General features: G+C 36.1%; 1 protein-coding gene and 1 long non-coding RNA gene across 4 annotated transcripts in view; both read right to left on the reverse strand.

Moving 5' to 3' along the window:
- LOC106054729 (uncharacterized) overlaps positions 1-22,029 on the reverse strand; it is a 155,079-nt gene that overhangs the window by 66,388 nt on the left and 66,662 nt on the right. The window lies entirely within an intron of this gene.
- On the reverse strand, positions 12,020-20,099 carry LOC129922784 (uncharacterized). The gene is made up of 2 exons (XR_008774643.1): positions 17,845-20,099; positions 12,020-12,503 (listed from the first exon to the last, which is right to left on the reverse strand). It is a non-coding gene; the product is annotated as an uncharacterized LOC129922784 (long non-coding RNA).

Consider the following 22,029-nt stretch of genomic DNA (forward strand, 5'->3'; position numbering starts at 1 on the left):
TAAAATGCTGGCAATTTCATAATTGAAACAATATATTTTAAAATAAGTTCTATGAGAAGCTGCATAAGTACTTGCTATCTTCCATTAAGTCATTAGTTAACATATATTAATTGCCTAGAATATTGATTTGATATTAATTGAACAAAAATGTTTGTGTTCAAATTTAAATGTAGTGTGAAGTTTTAAAGTGACCGAAAGTTGAATAAAAATACACACACAATTTTTATCGCAACGATATGCATAATAATCCATCTCTGGAATAGACTAAAGCATCTACTGATATAGTATGTTACAGGAAAATGTAATATTCATGGTAAATTTGATTCGTATAACACATCTTCGTTTTTTATTTTCTACAAATACAAATTGATAACAGTCAGAAAAGAATATCTTTTATTCCATATGCTAGGACATACTCGTACAAATGCTCCTTCTTCTCTAGTGCAATTAGAGCATAGAATGGGTTGCCAAAATCAACCTGAATCAGCCAGAAACAAAAAAAAGACTTTGTAAAGTGTAAGTCTCCAGTTAAAATCCACGACTAGATTAAGACTAGGAAACGCATAGTACGTAGTTAGCTTGGAGTTTTAGCAATTTATAAGATAAGATAACTATTGTTTCTGAACAATTTGACTTATCTCAGAATCTTTAAAGTGGATCAGCCAAATACTTTTTAAGCAACTTGTGATATTGGTCTTATTATTAACGACTAATTTGAAACATTTTTTTTTATGATCCCAAGTCGGGAATTCTCGTTCCCTTTTTGTGTATAGCGAGTCCTAGTGGTGACACCCATGCTAGTGACGCCACTGGCGAGTCCAAAGGAAGGAAGCTGATGACGGCTAGTGGAATTCAACAAAGTAAAATATTTCTAGCATCTTTTCTGTAATGGCCCCGAACCAATTAACATCCCATTATCAAGAGGATGTCTATCCCTGGGCCAAGTTTAATAAGTGCACGCTTTATTGACACAGCAATTATGACCACTTGGTGATGGGGTCGAAGTGGACAACCTAGACAAGGAAATGGGGATGAAGGGGGGGGGGGAGAACTGTCACATCTAACACCTCCCCGCCCCTTGTCTCCAAGTAAGTCAAACATTTGTTTTAGTCAGCCAATTGTTTTAAGAGCCGTACAAAAGATACATTTCCCGCCAAAAGTTGGGCCTGTATTTGTTAACGTGCCTGCAAGTCCTTCTATTTTGTCATCCAGTCACTCGCTTCCTAGATTCACGCCTCTCTCACACCCCGCTCATCGCCCCCTCCCCCCAAACCTCTGGACATCGCTCTGTACGTGTGCACTCATTTCAATTTCTATTTTTAGCACATCCCTCGTGGTCCGCGAGGTTTGTCCGAGTTAAATATCAAGAGTAAGAGAAGGAGCACGTGGGAGAGAACGGAGAGCGAGAGAGACGGAGAGAAAGACGGAGATAGAGAGAGCTAAAACAGCGAAGGCAGATATGCATCGAATGTGAAAGAAAATGAAAATGGAAAAAAAAAAACGTGGGGGGGGGGGAGGAGATCTAGAGAAAATGTGTGGCACAACTTGTCATGATAGTAATATTACATCAGTCACATAATTTATGTCATGCCATGACAGCAGTCACATCAGACCCATCATATTCAACGTCATGGCATTCTGTGCTATTACATTCAATGCTATCACATTCAGTACTATCACATTCAGTAGGCCTACTATCACATTCAATGCTATCTCATTCAGTACTATCACATTCAATGCTATCTCATTCAGTACTATCACATTCAATGCTATCACATTCAATGCTATCTCATTCAGTACTATCACATTCAATGCTATCACATTCAATGCTATCTCATTCAGTACTATCACATTCAGTGCTATCACATTCAATGCTATCACATTCAGTGCTATCACATTCAATGCTATCTCATTCAGTACTATCTCATTCAGTACTATCACATTCAGTGCTATCACATTCAGTACTATCACATTCAGTACTATCACATTCAATGCTACCACATTCTGTGCTATCACATTCAATGCTATCACATTTAGTACTTTCACATTCAATGCTATCACATTTAGTACTTTCACATTCAATGCTATCACATTCAATGCTATCACATTCAATGCTATCACTTTCAGTACTATCACATTCAATGCTATCACATTCAATGCTATCACATTCTGTGCTATCACATTCAATGCTATCACATTTAGTACTTTCACATTCAATGATATCACTTTCAATGCTATCACATTCTGTGCTATCACATTCAATGCTATCACATTCAGTACTATCACATTCAATGATATCACTTTCAATGCTATCACATTCAATGCTATCACATTTAATGCTATCACATTCATTGCTATCACATTCAATGCTATCACATTCAATGCTATCACATTCAGTACTATCACATTCAGTACTATCACATTCAGTAGTATCACATTCAATGCTATCACATTCAATGCTATCACATTCAATGCTATCACATTCAATGCTATCACATTCAGTACTATCACATTCAGTACTATCACATTCAGTACTATCACATTCAATGCTATCACATTCAATGCTATCACATTCAGTGCTATCACATTCAGTGCTATCACATTCAGTGCTATCACATTCAATGCTATATCAAAAGTTTGACATAGATCTAAATCCAGTGCACTAGATACACTAATTAAGACCTGCGGGTCATATCCAGCTAGCTTTCTATACTTTTGGACACTTGAATCTTTTCATTATAATTTTTCTTCTAGTTAGGATACGTGGGTTTAGTTTAGAGACTTAATCGTTGATATTTCCACACAAACTGCATCTTTACATGCAAATCATGTTTTAAAATAGTCTTCCCAGCATCCCAGTTACTTAATCACCATGTCAGAGTTTGGGTCTTGTCAATAAATGGTATCAGTGACAGTAATTATGGGATGTATTTCTCGCTATATCGCTGTCTGACACGGACCATTCTATCCGCAGTAAAAAAGACAAAAAAAAACATGGCAGTTAAAAGAACAAAAAGGCAGTTGATTGTATGTTTTAATTATGGTTGACTGGTCCTTGCATGATTGTGGGTGATTAACGACTCAATGATTTCCTTGTAAACAAACTAAAAACAACCAAACACCGTTTTAACTAATATTTTATATAATGAAAAAAAAAATCTCCCAAGATTCCAAGATACAGAGGAACTGCTCAAGTTCAACGGAAGTGAAGCTCTCCAGTTCTGCAAGATTAATAACGCTTATTGTCCCGCCATGTTTGCGTCATTAATTCGCTTTGTTTTCAGCGCCTGAGAGCCGGGCAAATATTTGTCCCGGGGACCTTTTTAATTAGTCTGATGGAGTGGGTCCTGTCCAGGTCATGTTTGCTGATGGAGTTCAGGTTTAATGCGTGTGCGCGCGTGGGTTGAGGTGTGCTTATTATGTGTGTGCTGGGACTATGCTGGTGTGTTTACGTGTGCTAGGACTGTGTGTGCAGCTGTGCTAGGACTGCGTGTGTAGGTGTGTTTTTTTGGTTGGTGTTTTACTCCCGTGGGTCGAACGGCGGTTGAGTGCACTTGAGACCAGTCCAAGGATAAGTTCAAGTGATAATGATTTCTGATGACCCATCGACCGAAACAAATATGTTATCGATGAAGTGGGCACCACTTTTTTTTTTTTTTTTTTACTGGGATTACGTTTATCTTAATTTTGTTTTTCTTTCTAAACAGAGCCGGATTTAAATGTTGGGGCCAGATTGGCAAAAGTACGAAGTCACTCAGAGGGCCCCCGCCTAATATTTAATATGGAGTTAGTCGAGCGCTGTGATCTCCTTTGGGGGGTTTCTGGGGCAATGTCTTGCGTTGTAGCCTGCAGAAAGTAATTTAAAACTAGCAAAAAAAAAAAAACTTTTAAAAAGCGTATATTGAGCGAAGGGAGACCACCGTGCGATTGCTGTGTTAGCTCTTAATATTGTAATTTTTATCTCCCCCCTTTCTATATATAACAAAATTAAATAATTACCACTAATTGATTAAAGAATTGGTTATTTTTTTTATTGATTCGTGTGTTTTCATCGACAGTAATAATAAGAATTTTTAGCAAAATTTCAGCTTGATCCGAGATTGGGCGGTTTGGGGGGGGGGGGGGGGGAATAAGTGTAAAAAAATACACCCAGTCAGACAGACGGATTGAGTTAATAAAAGCTTTTTAATGAATAAAATGATTAGGCCTCTTCAGTCTTTAGTGTTTAGGCATCTGCGTAGAAAGATAATCTGTAGCTGCTTTATCGAAAGTTTTGACAGGCCACGCTGTGGGCTCTGGGGGGGGGGGGGCGTTTTAATATGAACATTTACAGCCATTCTAATAAAGGTTTGAGGTTCAGAAATGAACATAATAAATACCGTATAAGACAACTCCAGGAGTAATTATATAATGTAAAAATAAAAGGAATGGGGTTGTTAAAGAGTCAGTGTTGGTGCCCTCTCGGGAGCGTTATGGTCTCGATGAAGCGGATCGAAGCGTTGAAAAAAACCTTGCAAATTTAGCAGACGACAATACAAGCAAAATATTTTTTAAAGACATGTTTAAAAAAAATAAAAAAATAAAATATTATCTAAGAGGAATAACTCCGCACTTACAACTATATTAATAACGTAGAAGTTATTTCCTTTTTTGATACATTATAAAATAGTTTATTACCAATAATTAATTGACGAATTGTCTAATTTTTAAATTGATTCACGAATTTGTTAAATACAGCGGATAATTGTTTAAAGTTTCAACTTGATCACAAAATGGGTGAGGAATAAATAAAGTGTACAATTATTTAGAGGGACAAAACCCGACATATTTAACAATATCTTTGATTACTGAAGATTAGTTTCCTTTGTTGGTATCAAACGAAATAGACAATAACCAATAATTAATTGACTAATTGTTTTATTGTTTTAATTGATTCATGCAATGTTTGGAATAATTGTACCTAGTTTCAACTTGATCCGAAAATGAGTGTGGGAGAAATGGCGTGTAAACATATACAACCTAGGCCCGGGCATAACCGAAATTCCCATCAAAGTTTTCTGTTATTGGTTAAGAACAAAATACATAAATAATTATATTTTTAATTTTAAAAACTTGTAAATACAATCTTAGCGCAAAAGAAGCAAGCCCAACATATATGAAACATTATTGCTTATATTAAACTTGAATTTCATTTATGTACAATGCTGCTACACGCTAAAACGTCAGGTAGTAACAGAAATTACATTACAGAAAAACTAATAACTAAGGGGGAAAGTCTTCTGACAGTCAAGTTATTTATAGCCAACATCACCACTGCAGTAGTCGACATTACCACTAGCGCGTGAAATTCCTATCGCTCCGTACTGAACCTCCCTGGCACAGCGCTGCCCGCCTAACTCCATCTTTGGTTCTCGACAGCCACCATAAACAAGATTTGACCCTTGGTCTCTTGTCTCTTCACTAAATCGTCAATATTTGTCAACCCACCCCACCACCCGTTTCTTCGTTGTTTTTTTATTTTGTATTCCACTATCGTTGCGTCCAATCGTTCAGAGCGCCCCCCCTTGTCAAAAACTCTCCCAGAGTTCAGTCTTTAGTGCTTGTAAGTTGCCAGGCAACAGGGGACTGAAATCGTCCATCCTGAAACAAGGGAGGCGACCAGGCGTGAAATAACCGAGGAAACACGAAAGGGGGGATTAATTCAGTCTTCGGGAATATGTCATGCCCATTTTGTTTTATTCCAGAGTTGTTTCCCCTTTATTTTTTTTCCCCCTACGGTATTCAGAACTCATCTGCATAGCATTAATACGGTACCAACATGCATGGTAGCTTAGTCGAAGATTCGCTTGGAGACTAGTAGAATACTTTTCGTTAATAAAAACTTAAATAATAATGAAGCTTTTCATGAAGGTCAGAATACTAAAAAATTACAGTAACAACAATACATTATAATACAATAGGACGCTACAGAAATATCCTAGGAATGTCATACAAAGACTGCATCACAAACAAAGGGCAGAGCCGGCCATAGGCATAGGCAAACTAGGCAACGACCTAGGGCCTCCAATTGGTGAGGGCCACGCTTAGGACTAAAAAAGGGGCCAAAAAAAAGGTGCTAAATTTGGATCAGATCTCAAACAACTTTAACAATAGAGGAACTAGGGAAGCTTTTCATTTAGCTCAAACGACTAAAATGTACAGTGTCAATAATACACAATAATACATTGGGACGCTACAGAAATATCCAAAGTAAGTCATGCAAAGACTGCATCACAAACAAAGAGCAGGGCCGGCTTTAGGCATAGGCAAACTAAGCAGCTACATAGTAAGGGCGAGGGCCTCGCACAAGGCTAAAAAAAATGTAAAAAAAAAAAATTAAAAAAAATTTGTTAAACTTGGATCAGATATCAAACATAGTAGATCACTATAATTCTTATATTTACTAGTGTAACTCTTGTCTCTACTATAACTCTTATATTTACTAGTCTAACTCTTGTCTCTACTATAACTCTTATATTTACTAGTCTAACTCTTGTCTCTACTATAACTCTTATATTTACTAGTCTAACTCTTGTCTCTACTATAACTCTTATATTTTCTTATATTTACTAGTCTAACTCTTGTCTCTACTATAACTCTTATATTTACTAGTCTAACTCTTGTCTCTACTATGACTCTTATATTTACTAGTCTAACTCTTGTCTCTACTATGACTCTTATATTTACTAGTCTAACTCTTGTCTCTACTATAACTCTTATATTTACTAGTCTAACTCTTGTCTCTACTATAACTCTTATATTTACTAGTCTAACTCTTGTCTCTACTACATCTCTTATATTTACTAGTCAAACTCTTGTCTCTACTATAACTCTTACATTTACTAGTCTAACTCTTGTCTCTACTATAACTTTTATATTTACTAGTCTAACTCTTGTCTCTACTATAACTCTTATATTTTCTTATATTTACTAGTCTAACTCTTGTCTCTACTATAACTCTTATATTTACTAGTCTAACTCTTGTCTCTACTATGACTCTTATATTTACTAGTCTAACTCTTGTCTCTACTATGACTCTTATATTTACTAGTCTAACTCTTGTCTCTACTATAACTCTTATATTTACTAGTCTAACTCTTGTCTCTACTATAACTCTTATATTTACTAGTCTAACTCTTGTCTCTACTACATCTCTTATATTTACTAGTCAAACTCTTGTCTCTACTATAACTCTTACATTTACTAGTCTAACTCTTGTCTCTACTATAACTTTTATATTTACTAGTCTAACTCTTGTCTCTACTATAACTCTTATATTTACTAGTCAAACTCTTGTCTCTACTATAACTCTTACATTTACTAGTCTAACTCTTGTCTCTACTATAACTTTTATATTTACTAGTCTAACTCTTGTCTCTACTATAACTCTTATATTTACTAGTCAAACTCTTGTCTCTACTATAACTCTTACATTTACTAGTCTAACTCTTGTCTCTACTATAACTTTTATATTTACTAGTCTAACTCTGGTCTCTACTTCGGAACTTGCGAAATATGAATTTCAGTTATGTGTCAATCTACATTTACATAGGGCATGTTTTTTTCGCTGTTTCTTTTTTTTTTTTTTATTTCATTTGGGGCCACCAAATTTACTAGGGCCTTCAATCCTCCAAGGCTGGCCCTGAAATTAGAGACTAGATTAATTCAGCGATCATAGGACCTAACGATGCTCTGCTAACTCCTGTAAAAAAAAATGCAAACTAAAACTATGGCCAATCTATCAAATGTTTTAAAGTAAAGAATAAATTTCAGTCCATGCTATCTATAGGTCATCTGTTTCGGTGGCCACGGTTAACCAGGATGTTATGTGGCCATCACAACGATCAACGACTTTACTTTTCCCAAACTAATTTAAGGTACCCAATAGAGCTGGATGGACTCAGAGATCCCGAAAAAAAATTCAGTCTTCACCAAGATTCGATCCCGGGAACTCCAGTTGGGAAATAAAGCGCTTTACCACTCAGCCACCGCGTCCATTAACGCTATAAAGCGACAGTGAAAGTTTTTCTAACTTCTAGTAGTACAAATACGTTACATTCAGTCTTTAGTCTAATACTGGGACAATTATTAATTACAAGTGAATGAAAAATGTGTTGACCTTCCATGACCTTGCGCCATTGAAATAAGATTTCTCTCAGCGGCTAATTAATAATTACAGGAATAGCGCGAACGATAATGGGCGAGAACTGCATTAAAACTAATTGAAACTTCTACAAAAGAATCTAAGAGAACCGGAAGTCTAGAATACTGGAGTGCAATGGAAGGGCAAAGGGCGTGGGGGCGTGGGGGGGTGAAGTTAAGATTGTGGTGGCTGAAGATTCGTTGACCTCCTCTCCAGGCCTTTACATAGCGAATAAAATATTTACGTCGGGTACCCTTGGGGACGCCCACGGCCTTGATGTTTGCGCACAGTCTGTAAATTCATGTATCTACCCATGATGCATTTGATGGCACGTCGTCCCGCCCGTCAACGTTTCCCTGAGCCACCAGAGGGCGCCGTGAGAGACGGGCGTGTAAAGTAGAGATTCCATAAAGACCGTCATTAGTCTAGGGACGTCAATTTTACTCGCGCCACGTTTCTGGGGAGCGGGGGGCGAACCATGCTCAGTTTTTTTCCCCCCATCTACACCACAAATACTCCCTCTTACATTTTTTTTTTCATCACCCTACCAGCGCCACCCCCCAAGGCACCCCAGTCAAGCAAACCGCATTATCCGAGATGCTGGAAGGGTGTCAATGTTTGCACTACTCATCCAGAGGCGCCGACACCGTGACATAGAATAACATAATTTGACATCTACTGGGGCAGAGTGTGCTTGGGTTAGTTAAAAAATATAATCTGAGGGAATCTTTCTGTGTAATAGTTCAGTGTTGTATCGTCGTAACTGCATGACTGTTTTCTGCATATTATGAGATTTTAACAAAAGGGCAGAATTCGTAAGACTAGATAGATATCTATAAACTGCTAAATTAAATTTAAGATTTAAATAATTCATCTAGGCCCGAACAAGACTCTGGCCACAAAGCCCTCCTATAGAACAAAAACTATACGGGGAACTGCTTGATCTGGAAACCACTGCGCGGTTCATGTCAGATATAGGATTACTGATCTGAACTGCCTGATCTGGAAACCACTGCGCAGTTCATCTCAGATATAAGATTACTGATCTGAATTGCCTGATCTGGAACCCACTGTGCAGTTCATCTTAGATATAAGATTACTGATCTGAACTGCCTGATCTGGAAACCACTGCGCGGTTCATCTCAGATATAGGATTACTGATCTGAACTGCCTGATCTGGAAACCACTGCGCAGTTCATCTCAGATATAGGATTACTGATCTGAATTGCCTGATCTAGAAACCACTGCGCGGTTCATCTCAGATATAGGATTACTGATCTGAACTGCCTGATCTGGAAACCACTGCGAGTTCATCTCATATATAGGATTACTGATCTGAACTGCCTGATCTGGAAACCACTGCGCAGTTCATCTCAGATATAGGATAACTGATCTGAACTGCCTGATCTGGAAACCACTGCGCGGTTCATCTCAGATATAAGATTACTGATCTGAACTGCCTGATCTGGAAACCACTGCGCGGTTCAACTCAGATATAAGATTACTGATCTGAACTGCCTGATCTGGAAACCACTGTGCAGTTCATCTCAGATATAAGATTACTGATCTGAATTGCCTGATCTGGAAACCACTGCGCGGTTCATCTCAGATATAAGATTACTGATCTGAACTGCCTGATCTGGAAACCACTGCGCGGTTCAACTCAGATATAAGATTACTGATCTGAACTGCCTGATCTGGAAACCACTGTGCAGTTCATCTCAGATATAAGATTACTGATCTGAATTGCCTGATCTGGAAACCACTGCGCGGTTCATCTCAGATCTAGGATTACTGATCTGAACTGCCTGATCTGGAAACCACTGCGCGGTTCAACTCAGATATAAGATTACTGATCTGAACTGCCTGATCTGGAAACCACTGTGCAGTTCATCTCAGATATAAGATTACTGATCTGAACTGCCTGATCTGGAAACCACTGCGCGGTTCATCTCAGATATAAGATTACTGATCTGAACTGCCTGATCTGGAAACCACTGCGCGGTTCATCTCAGATATAGGATTACTGATCTGAACTGCCTGATCTGGAAACCACTGTGCGGTTCATCTCAGATATAGGATTACTGATCTGAACTGCCTGATCTGGAAACCACTGCGCGGTTCATCTCAGATATAGGATTACTGATCTGAACTGCCTGATCTGGAAACCACTGCGAGTTCATCTCATATATAGGATTACTGATCTGAACTGCCTGATCTGGAAACCACTGCGAGTTCATCTCAGATAGAGGATTACTGATCTGAATTGCCTGATCTGGAAACCACTGCGAGTTTATCTCAGATATAGGATTACTGATCTGAACTGCCTGATCTGGAAACCACTGCGCAGTTCATCTCAGATATAAGATTACTGATCTGAATTGCCTGATCTGGAAACCACTGCGCGGTTCATCTCAGATATAAGATTACTGATCTGAACTGCCTGATCTTGGAAACCACTGCGCAGTTCATCTCAGATATAAGATTACTGATCTGAATTGCCTGATCTGGAAACCACTGCGCAGTTCATCTCAGATATAAGATTACTGATCTGAACTGCCTGATCTTGGAAACCACTGCGCAGTTCATCTCAGATATAAGATTACTGATCTGAATTGCCTGATCTGGAAACCACTGCGCAGTTCATCTCAGATATAAGATTACTGATCTGAATTGCCTGATCTGGAAACCACTGCGCAGTTCATCTCAGATATAAGATTACTGATCTGAATTGCCTGATCTGGAAACCACTGCGCAGTTCATCTCAGATATAGGATTACTGATCTGAACCCCCCGACATGTAAAATGAGAAGAAGAAGAAGAAGTCTTGTTGGTATACAAAGTTAGTCTTGTTGGTATACAAAGTTAGTCTTGTTGGTATACAAAGTTAGTCTTGTTGGTATACAAAGTTAGTCTTGTTGGCATACAAAGTTAGTCTTGTTGATATACAAAGTTAATCTTGTTGGTATACAAAGTTAGTCTTGTTGGTATACAAAGTTAGTCTTGTTGATATACAAAGTTAGTCTTGTTGGTATACAAAGTAAGTCTTGTTGGTATACAAAGTTAGTCTTGTTGGTATACAAAGTTAATCTTGTTGATATACAAAGTTAGTCTTGTTGGTATACAAAGTTAGTCTTGTTGGTATACAAAGTTAGTCTTGTTGGTATACAAAGTTAGTCTTGTTGGTATACAAAGTTAGTCTTGTTGGTATACAAAGTTAGTCTTGTTGGTATACAAAGTTAGTCTTGTTGGTATAGGCCTACAAAGTTAGTCTTGTTGGCATACAAAGTTAGTCTTGTTGGTATACAAAGTTAGTCTTGTTGGTATACAAAGTTTGTCTTGTTGGTATACAAAGTTACTCTTGTTGGTATACAAAGTTAGTCTTGTTGGTATACAAAGTTAGTCTTGTTGGTATACAAAGTTAGTCTTGTTGGTATACAAAGTTTGTCTTGTTGGTATACAAAGTTACTCTTGTTGGTATACAAAGTTACTCTTGTTGGTATACAAAGTTAGTCTTGTTGATATACAAAGTTAGTCTTGTTGGTATACAAAGTTAGTCTTGTTGGTATACAAAGTTAATCTTGTTGATATACAAAGTTAGTCTTGTTGGTATACAAAGTTAGTCTTGTTGGTATACAAAGTTACTCTTGTTGGTATACAAAGTTAGTCTTGTTGGTATTGTGATGTTGCTAGTTCAGGCTGTCTTGAAGTCAACCAATTACTCTGCAATCGTTTGGGTGTAATTGTTCGGGTGTATTACGTGTAGTTGACCAACAACACAAACAAGAACTGGCACATCGATTGTAACAGGTGAAGAGATGTAGTCAAACGATGATGAACAATTGTACATATATTTATTATGATAAAAGGCCACAGTAGAAGTCTCTGTCACTAAACACGTCGTTACCCTGGAGTGTTCTAACGCTAACTGATTTTCCGGTCTCTAACCCAACATATCCCAAACGTCACTAGTCCCGTTCAATATGCGTCTACTATGGTGCGTCGCTAAATAACTAACCTATATAAATAAGGTGTCTAACAGATTCCTCCCCCCCTTGAAAAAAAAATATGTCAATATTTTTCCACTACTGTCAAGTCTTACAAGGGCATTTTCAATCTAAGGGGAAGACCACAAACATAAAATCTTGATCTCTTCATCTTGACATCTTCATCTTGACAGTTCCTCATATTCATGTCAATGTTCATAACAGTTCATAACATTCCAGAATCATCTTCACTAGTACACAGTTCATCATGGAGGAAAATGTGGCATTTTATGGGCACGTCCTACACATCTCAAATGTTCTTCACTGGCAGTAATCTGATAACATACAATATTTCAAAAAAAACAATTATAGACTTTATTTACACATTCCATAAATTTTTTCTTCTTACCACCCTTTTATGTGCTTTTGTCCATTTTTCTTTTATACTCACCCTTTTCCATAGAACTAACTTTCGTCAATGATATATGAAATGATTCACACAAAAAAAAATATCCATACTTACTTTTAAATGCTTAACATCAAATTTACTTATCTCCCTTTTCCATAACATATAAATGGTGTCAATATATTAATATATATTACATAATCAATATAATCATAGTTTATTTACAAAATTATTTCACTTCAATGTCATTCTAGACAATAGATCAGCTACAATATTCACAGATCCACTAATAGCTTTCACTTCAAATTTATATTCCTGTAGTGCTAAGAACCATCTATAAACACGACTGTTTTTCATGCTCTTTTGCTGTATATACTGAATAGGTTTATGATCAGTTAATAATATGAATTTCCTTCCTATTAAATAGCTCTCTAGCTTAGTAATTACCCATATTACAGCTAAGGCTTCTCTTTCAATGACACTATATTTTTTCTCTGCCTCTGACAATTTTCTACTTACATATAATATAGGATGTAAGTTATCATAGTTCTGCATCAGACAACCACCAATAGCATTACCAGATGCATCAGTTGTGGCATAAAATATTTTGTCTTTATCAGGTAGTCTTAATATTAATTCATGACTAAAAACATCTTTAATTCTGTCAATAGCTTTCACACATTCCTCATTGCAAACTACTTTTTGAGGTTTTCCTTTTTTAAGTAAGTCATTTAATGGATTCACTATTTCTGCTAAGTTCTTTATAAACTTTCTGTAATAATTTACTATTCCCAATATGCTTTTAATTTGTCTTTTTGTTGTAGGTATTTCAATATTAAGTACTTTCTTTATGTTATCTTCAATAGGGCTAATCATGTTGTTATTTATTTTATGTCCTAAGAAAATTATTTCCTCCAATCCTATTTCTACTTTTTCTGCTTGAATTGTAAGTCCACTTTCTTTTATTATTTTGAACACTTCTTTTACATCTACCAAATGTTCCTCCCAACTATTATTAAAAATACATATGTCATCCAAATAGCAAATAACATTTTCTTTGTTTCCAATTATCATGTTCATCATTCTATTAAATGTGGCAGGTGCATTTACTAGTCCAAAACTCATATAATTCCATTGAAAAATACCATATGGTGTTACAAATGCTGTGTAAGGTTTTGCATTTTCTGTTAAAGGTATTTGCCAATAACCTTTAGTTAAATCTAATTTAGTAAAAAATTTTGCTCCATTTAATTTATGTAAAATATCCTCTATATTTGGCATTGGATATGGGTCAAATTCTGTGATGTTGTTAAGTTTCCTATAATCAATACATAACCTTATATCTCCATTCTTCTTTTTGGCTATCACAATTGGTGAAGCATAAGGAGATGTTGATGGCTCAATTATACCTGATTCTAGTAAATTGTCTATTTCTTTCTTTACTTTGTCTTGTAAATGTAGCGGTATTCTATATGGCTTAAGCTTGATAGGTTTTGGGTCTGTTACTTTAATGTCATGTTTAATAATATTTGTTTTTCCTGGTATACTGGAAAAAATTTCTTTGTATTCCTGTATTATTTTGGTTATATCTTTTGACTTTTCCTTAGTTAAATTATTAAGATTAATCTTTTGCCAAGTTTGATTCTCTTTTGTTTCTATTACAGGTATTTCCTTAATATCATTTTCATTATGATTTTCATTTGTTATTATCATCAAGCATTCTTCTCTTTCTGAAAATGTATTTTCTATTTCCTCCTGAATGTTTTGTATCAACTCATCTTCTCTATCATGATACAGTTTCAAATTATTTATGTGATATGTTTTAATTTTCCCATTTATTTCAATTTGATAATTCACATCATTAATTTGTTTTATAACCTTAAATGGACCTTTCCATTGTTTACCAATTTTATTTTTCAGGTCATTTATTAATATTAATACATTGTTTCCTACTTCTAGTGTTTTCAATTGTCTTTTCTTATTTAAATTCTCATGAGCACTTTGTTTGTACTTCTTATTGTTGTTATATACTTGAGTCCATATTTCTTTCAATTCTGTTGTGATTGTTGTTTCACTGTCATTATTTAATTTATTCTCATTGTCTATTAGATTTTCTTTGAAAACATCTAATTCATCTCTAGGTTTTCTTCCATGTATTATTTCATATGGTGAAAATTGTGTTGCTTCATGGATGTTGTTTCTATGAGCAAATAGTACATAGTTAATGTAATGATCCCACTTGTTCTGATTATTCTGAATTATCTTTGTTAGTGATCTTTTTAATGAACCACCATATCGTTCACATAAACCGTTACTCTCCGGGTGATAAACCGAAGAGTATATGTGTTGTATATTGTATTGTTTAGTCCATTTCTTAAATTGTTCTGACTTAAACTGAGATCCCTGATCACTCAATATAATTTTAGGTATACCATGTCTTGTAATTACTTTTTGAGTTATGGCATTAATGATATTCTCTGCACTTGTATTTGATAATGGGATTGCCTCTGGGTATCTACTAAACATGTCTATTACTGTTAGAATGTATTTGTTATTATTTTCAGTTTGAATTAAAGGACCTATTAAATCAATAGATACTTTCTGAAATGGTGCTGTAGGTTCATCCATTTCTTGAATAGGTGCTTTATTCACTAAGCTTTTGTTAGATCTCTTTTGACATATGTCACATGAGTTTATGTATTTGTTGATTGTTGCTTTCATTTTGGGCCAAAATACTTGTTTTGACAAATTCTTATAACATTTCTTTACTCCCCTATGTGCTGCTAAATTATTATCATGTGTCATGATTAAAACATCTTTCCAATATTTCTGTGGTAAGACAAGTTGTTTTATTTTCTTGTTATCCTTACTTGTTTGTCTAAATAATATTTTATTCTCTATGCAAAATTTCTCCATTGGATTATTATTGTTTTTATCTGCTATTCTTGAATAAATTTTCCCAATAATATTGTCATTCATTTGTTCTAATGCAAATGTGGGTGTTGTTTCTTTTTCACTTTGAGATATTTGTGTTTCCAGACTATTTTGTGTTTCATTTTCTATCTCTCTTTCCTTAACATCTGTATTTTCTATTTGTATTACATTATTGGTTTCTTTTTCTTTATCATTACTTATTACATTTATTGTATTTTCCTGTTTCTTACTTTGTTTATCCATTGATCTTGTTATTATCATACTTGTTATATTTTGTGTTTCTATGTTTTCATGATTTTGTCTTATGTTTTTGTATTTGTTTTGCCAGTCTTCTAATTCTTTTCTTGAACATTCTTTAACTCCTTTTATGTTTCCTACTAACATATCATATCTCATTTCTGGTATTGCAATGCCATCACAATAACCAGTGAAAAATGGGGTTTCAATGTATACCCTTATGGCTTTAAATTCCCTTACGGTGCCATCTGCTAATTCTACTTTCCTAGTAAACCCTTTATACCAATGAGGTTTGACAAATTTAGTTTTTACTGCCAAAGTGTTACAACCTGAATCCCTGATTAATTCCACCGGAATTCTATCTACAAACCCTGGGTACACTGCAAAATTGTTCCTATTTCCTTCCATGAAATATATCCTATCTGTACCTTTATTTTTGTATTCCCTACTGTAACTCCTATTTCTATAATTTCCCCTGTCATTCCTGTCTCTACTCCTATATCTATTGTTATTTTGTTCATTGTATCTATTTCTACTTCCAGACCTGCTATTCCCTCTTCTACAGTTAGCTGCTATATGACCTTTTCCTTGACATTTAAAACAGGTTATTTCACTATATTTCCTATTTCCACTATTTGATCTGTTTCTATTTCTACTTCTATCAACATTTTCTTTGGTGTATCCTATTAAATCTACTTTGCTTTTATCCCTATCAGAAAATGGTTTATTTGGATATGCATTTTTGTATACTCTCATTATTTCTGTTATTTCATCTATAGTTTTTGGATTTCTTTCTCTAATAAAAGATTGTAATTGAGGATCACATTTATTTACAAAGTTGTCCACTAGAATAAAATTTTTTAATCCCTCATACGAGTTTGTCACTTTTTCTAATTTTACCCACTTATTGAAGAAATCCTTTTCCATATTAATGGTAGTTTGGGGTTCTATTCCTAATGATGGTATATTGTCAAAGTATTTCTTTCTAAAAGTTGTAGCATTATGACCATAGGCATTCAATAACTCTCTTTTTAAAACCTGATAGCTATCATCAATATGATGGTCATGATTTTGACATATTGTTAGAGCTTGACCATGAACAAAGTCTATCAGTATTTCAGACCACTCTTCTTCAGGCATATTAAATGTAGACATTTTTGCCTCATATCTTTTTAGAAAATCACCAATGTCATCCTTCTGTTCATCAAAACTTTGAATTTTTCTTTTTAGCCATGTCTGTGAATTAGGGTTGTCTCTTTGAGTGGTATAATTATTTGAGTTATTTGTGTTATTTCCTTGTTCAGTTTGAGCTCTGGCTTGTGCTGCATCCAATCTCATCTTCTCCATTTTAGCTTCATGCTCTCTAATTTTTTCTCTCTCTTTGTCTTGCCTTTCTTGTTCCTCTTTTTGCTTCTCATATTCTTCCTTTCTGATCCTTTCTTGTCTTTGACGTTCTTCTTGTCTTTCTATTTCTTGTTTTTGACGTTCTGTTTCTTCCCTCACAACTTGCTGTACATAAGCTGCTAAGTCCTTTCCTTTTAACTCCATGGCCTTTCCATCCTGCATAGCTGTTTCCTTAACCTCCTTAAGGTCCACATATGATGATGTAGCCATTGTGTTTTATATTTTATATATATTTTTACTTAGCCTATCTTGGTTATGGCTATACTTTAAACTTATTTTATATTTAAGTTTTTACAAACTTTTATATACGTTTTAAGTGTTATGTCTCTATCTATAGATTTAGTAAATGTGTAAATCTAGTCTGAGTTATTATGGTTATATTCAAATCTGTATATTAGGTCTAGTATCACACAAATTTAAATCTAGTATATTATAGTATGTATAATAATACTATTTAGATCTATAGTTATCAAGAGCACTATGACTTTTAGATCTAGTCTGAATAACTATGATCAATTTTAAAACCTGGTATGACTGAAGTCACAGTGAAGTGTCTAGAGTAAATTCAAAGACTGTCAAGTGTCCAGAGTCTAGATCTAGAGTAGATTATGGTTCTCTTTAACCATGCGAAATAAATATGTGTATACAGTATCAAATATATCTTCAACAAGATATATATATCTAGAATGTACTACCTTCATTCATCTTTTAATTAATAATATTTCAAATTCGAGTCTAGATAATTTAATTGTACCAAAGAGATGTACAACAATTTGCAGATCTAAATTTAGCCAGACGACAGTGTTTGACTACATAGCCAGTTTCGGCATTATTCTCATGGCAAAATCATATTTGATTTTAACCGCTCAAACTAAAATTATTTTAGTCTGATTCACAGTAAAAGAATCCTACCCGCACTTTCTATCATTAAGTGAAAAAAAAATACAGATCTAATTAAATTAATAAAAATAAATAATTTAAAATAATATAAACAAATGAAATAATTAAATGAGACTATCACTATGGGTTGGGATGTGACAATATGGCACACAATGATAACGTCACGAAGTAACCAGGCAACAACGGATATGACGTTTACACAAACAAAACAAATTACAATCCTAAATATATAATATAGCTTTTCATCTAAATTACGTCTTCTACCCCGACGGGTTTTAAGGCGCACCACCTGATTTTACTCAGGCTAACGTACCAAATTTAGACAAAATCTATTTCTAAGGGTAATCTAAACATATACTAATAAGAAAAATGGCACTTAGCTTTTGATAAGAAAGATCCCTTTGTTCGGACTCCCGAATATGCTAGATCACAACAAATTCCACTGCCTCTCTTCCAGTTCTGACTCTGTTCTCCGGTGCTACCAGTATCCCACGTAATGCCACAGATGTCCTGATATGCCACAGCAAAATGTTCTAGTTTCTTCGACGACTGTTGATGACCGTATGTGTAGTTCCGACGACTTTGTGTACACAGTTACTGACGAATAGGTTAACGGTTCTTCTGACGACGACTTGACTTGTGTAGACGACTACTGACAAATAACAGTCTCTTGACGGCAACTTGATCTGGACGACTGACGAATAACGAATTTCTTGACGATGACTTGATCTGGGCTGACGAATAACGGCTTTCTTGACGATGACTTGATCTGGGCTGACGAATAACGGCTTTCTTGACGATGACTTGATCTGGGCTGACGAATAACGGTTCTCTAAAATAGTTCACTGCTTCTGCTGCTACTCTGGTAGTACGACGAAGTTTGCTGTTGTACTCTGCTTCATTAGATCAAACTGTCCAATGTAGACTAGGTGAGACCAAGGTCACCTCCGACGACGTTCCGTTAGACGATTAACGGTTTTCAACGAAATTAAGTGGATGTAGCTGTTTCCACAACTTCACTGCTAACAAGTCTAGGTATGGTCTAGACCGACGAATACTATATATATCAATGTTCAGTACTGCTAAATATTACTTCACTAACCTTCCAAAGGTTAAACACAGTGACCGTTATAAACGTGGCAAGCAACCGGTTCAATGAGCAAACTGCTCCACAAGAATCTCTCCAAGGGTAAGACGACAGAGCGATTTCGATTTAGTTAGCTACTAAACTTGTAGTACTCACAATATTTCTGACAGCGGGCAAACTGTCCTCTCGAAACTGACGAGGTAAAACTTGATACTCGATGTGGCTCCTATGACGAAGAAAAAAATATGTCCAACAGGTTCACTAACGATCTCTCACCCGTTATGAATGAACGGTTTCTCTGGTTGTAGGTCGATTCAGCATATGAAGATCAGGCTTTGATAATATACTGGTTAAGTAGACCAGACGTTACGATGATTACTGTCCTGACGAAGGTCACCCTGAGTTAACGGCTCGTTGAACGTACGATCAAGAACATGTAGGTCTAGAACAAAGTCACTCTGCGATGATGTTGTGTTCAGCCGTACTCCGATGAAATCTTATATCTTCGAGTGCACGACCCTCACCTGAGTAAACGTTCTGCTTCGAGGTCCGGTTCGATGTTCGTCGGGCTTCGAGGTTCGGGCTTCGAGCGTCGGGGGTCGCCACTGTGATGTTGCTAGTTCAGGCTGTCTTGAAGTCAACCAATTACTCTGCAATCGTTTGGGTGTAATTGTTCGGGTGTATTACGTGTAGTTGACCAACAACACAAACAAGAACTGGCACATCGATTGTAACAGGTGAAGAGATGTAGTCAAACGATGATGAACAATTGTACATATATTTATTATGATAAAAGGCCACAGTAGAAGTCTCTGTCACTAAACACGTCGTTACCCTGGAGTGTTCTAACGCTAACTGATTTTCCGGTCTCTAACCCAACATATCCCAAACGTCACTAGTCCCGTTCAATATGCGTCTACTATGGTGCGTCGCTAAATAACTAACCTATATAAATAAGGTGTCTAACAGTATACAAAGTTAGTCTTGTTGGTATACAAAGTTAGTCTTGTTGGTATACAAAGTAAGTCTTGTTGGTATACAAAGTTACTCTTGTTGGTATACAAAGTTAGTCTTGTTGGTATACAAAGTTAGTCTTGTTGGTATACAAAGTTAGTCTTGTTGGTATACAAAGTTAGTCTTGTTGGTATACAAAGTTAGTCTTGGTTTGTTGTGCATTGGAGGTTTTCAAACTCAGAGGCCTATCACTTAAATAGTGAACTTTTTTGTGGTCTCTCCGGTGTAGAGACTAAAGTTCGTTCATCGTGGTTCTAGGGTGACTTCTTTCGTGGTCCATAAGCTATCTCGACATGACCAACGCATACTTGTTCGACTCAGAATGTATGTATTTTTATTTCTTTATTGCGGTTCAGTATGTATTTTTTTATACTCCCACTTGCCGAGTTGAAATTGTACAGAATTATTTCAAAATCAACGAATCAATCCAAATGTTAACCAGTTAATTATTCCTTTAATACTAATTAGTTAATTTTAGTTGTCTATAACAGAAAGGGATCTAAACACTTAAATTTGTTGTAATTAGCGGTTCTTTCCCTTACATAAGCTTTGTTTTTTAAAAAGTTATATTTTACTATTGCTTGTGTCTCTTTTTGTGGAGAGGTTATTGCTGGAAGAACGTAGCACAAGTGCTAGTATACATGAGAGCAGGGGTTAGTGAGCTCAAAGAGGGGTTAATGAGCTTAAAGAGGGGCTAGTAAGCTCAAAGAGGGGTTAAAGCTTAAAGAGGCCTCCTTGTCCCTCTCCTTTTGTTAACATTGCTGCTACATCACTTTTTGTAAGCTGTAATAATACGGTGAATATTGTGTTAACAATTTTAGAATCCAACATCATTTTTGATTAGGGGAAGGTAACTTGTACGGGGAGGCGGGGGGAGAAATGTGTCTAAGGGAGATAACAGTGGAAATAGAAAAAAATAGTCAATGAAGATGAACTGGGAATTTATTTTTTTTAAAGGTTTTTTTTTTTAGTGTTGAAATTGGCTGTCAAAATGGAGACAATGGTTTTCCATTAGTGGACACTGGTCATGAGGTTCTAGCAACAGATGCATGCATGGGCGTAGCCAGGATTTTTTTTCGGGGGGGGTTTGGGGGGGTAAATTTTTTTCTCCCCCCCCCCCCGACCCCCCCCCCCCCCCGGGGAAAAAATTATATGTATTTATGTGTGTGTGTGTGTACATAATCTTTATTACATTCTGACCCTTCATTCTTTCGGAAGACGTTTATTGTGCCCTAGAATAGGTTCTTCCATGAAAAAATTGTAGATTCCCCGACATTACTAGCAAAGGGGTCTGGGGGAGCGCTAGGAGCTCCACCAGCGCGGGGCGAAGCCCCGCCGCCAAGCACTATTTCTGATATTGAAAACCAACAAAATGCATATTCTGAGGTATCTACAGTGCATTTTCCTGCTATTAAAAAGTTCTATTTCAAAAACCTCGTCGTTCGGCGCATTTGCCATCAAGCTGTTTCCATAAAATTGTGGACTCCCCGCCATTACTAGCAAGGGGTTCTGGGGGAGCGCCAGGAGCTCCCCAGCGCGGGGCGAAGCCCCGCCGCCAAGCACTATTTCTGGTATTGAAAGCCAACAAAATGCATATTCTGAGGTATCTACAGTCCATTTTAATGCTATTAAAAAGTTTTATTTCGAAAACCTAATGTGCTATTCTTACTGACTTAGACCCTCCCACGCCGTTCGGAGCATTTGACGTCAAGCAGTTTCCATAAAAATCTGTCACTGGTAATGTCTGAAGCCTCTTACCACCTACCATGAGGACCTCCATGAATGAGTGGCGTCAAGTTGTACTAGCATATCATTGCAACTCTTCTTATGCGTAATTCATTTTGTCGGAGAATATGTCCCGCAAACCTCATGCGTCGTT

This window comes from Biomphalaria glabrata, chromosome 14, assembly GCF_947242115.1.
Source record: "Biomphalaria glabrata chromosome 14, xgBioGlab47.1, whole genome shotgun sequence".
NCBI lineage: Eukaryota > Metazoa > Mollusca > Gastropoda > Planorbidae > Biomphalaria > Biomphalaria glabrata.